We start from the raw sequence: 542 nt of genomic DNA, 5'->3' as shown, positions 1-542 counted from the left end.
AGAGGAAGACCCCTAACTAGATGCATTGGCCAGGTCGCAGCATTGATGGACTCAAGTGTTGCAGCGGTAGTGAAGCTGGCCCGGGATCGGACATTGTTTAGTTCTGCTGTACATGGGGCCGCTATGAGTTGGTTCTGACTCGATGGCACTTGACAACAACAACAAAATCCATAAGTGGAGGTAAAGTTCATCAAATTGTAGCAGGTTACTCTTCCCCACCCCCTACTTTTTTCTTCTAGTCGAGTTCTGATCATCCAGCCATCGAAGCCAGGTCAAGTGGGTACTAGCTACAAGTATGTGTGTTCTTGTGCATCTCTTCTCACTTCATATAAGAAAACTTCACTCTGTTTTAGTCCTCTGTGGCCATGTCATTGCCTCTGGGCTGAGAAGTCCCCGGGTCTTGCCATAGTGCTGGCCATCCAGGTCTCCACCCATGTTCACTGGGGTTTATTGAATGTGGTAGGGCTTAGCTCACAACTTCATTGCTGTTTTTTAACTTTCTTCCCCTTATCGGTGACCAGCCAGACCATATGCCTACTCAT

The sequence above is a fragment of the Chrysochloris asiatica genome, unplaced genomic scaffold (assembly GCF_000296735.1).
Source record: "Chrysochloris asiatica unplaced genomic scaffold, ChrAsi1.0 scaffold00082, whole genome shotgun sequence".
NCBI classification, from domain to species: domain Eukaryota; kingdom Metazoa; phylum Chordata; class Mammalia; order Afrosoricida; family Chrysochloridae; genus Chrysochloris; species Chrysochloris asiatica.
Note: the sequence above shows the minus strand (reverse complement) of the source record.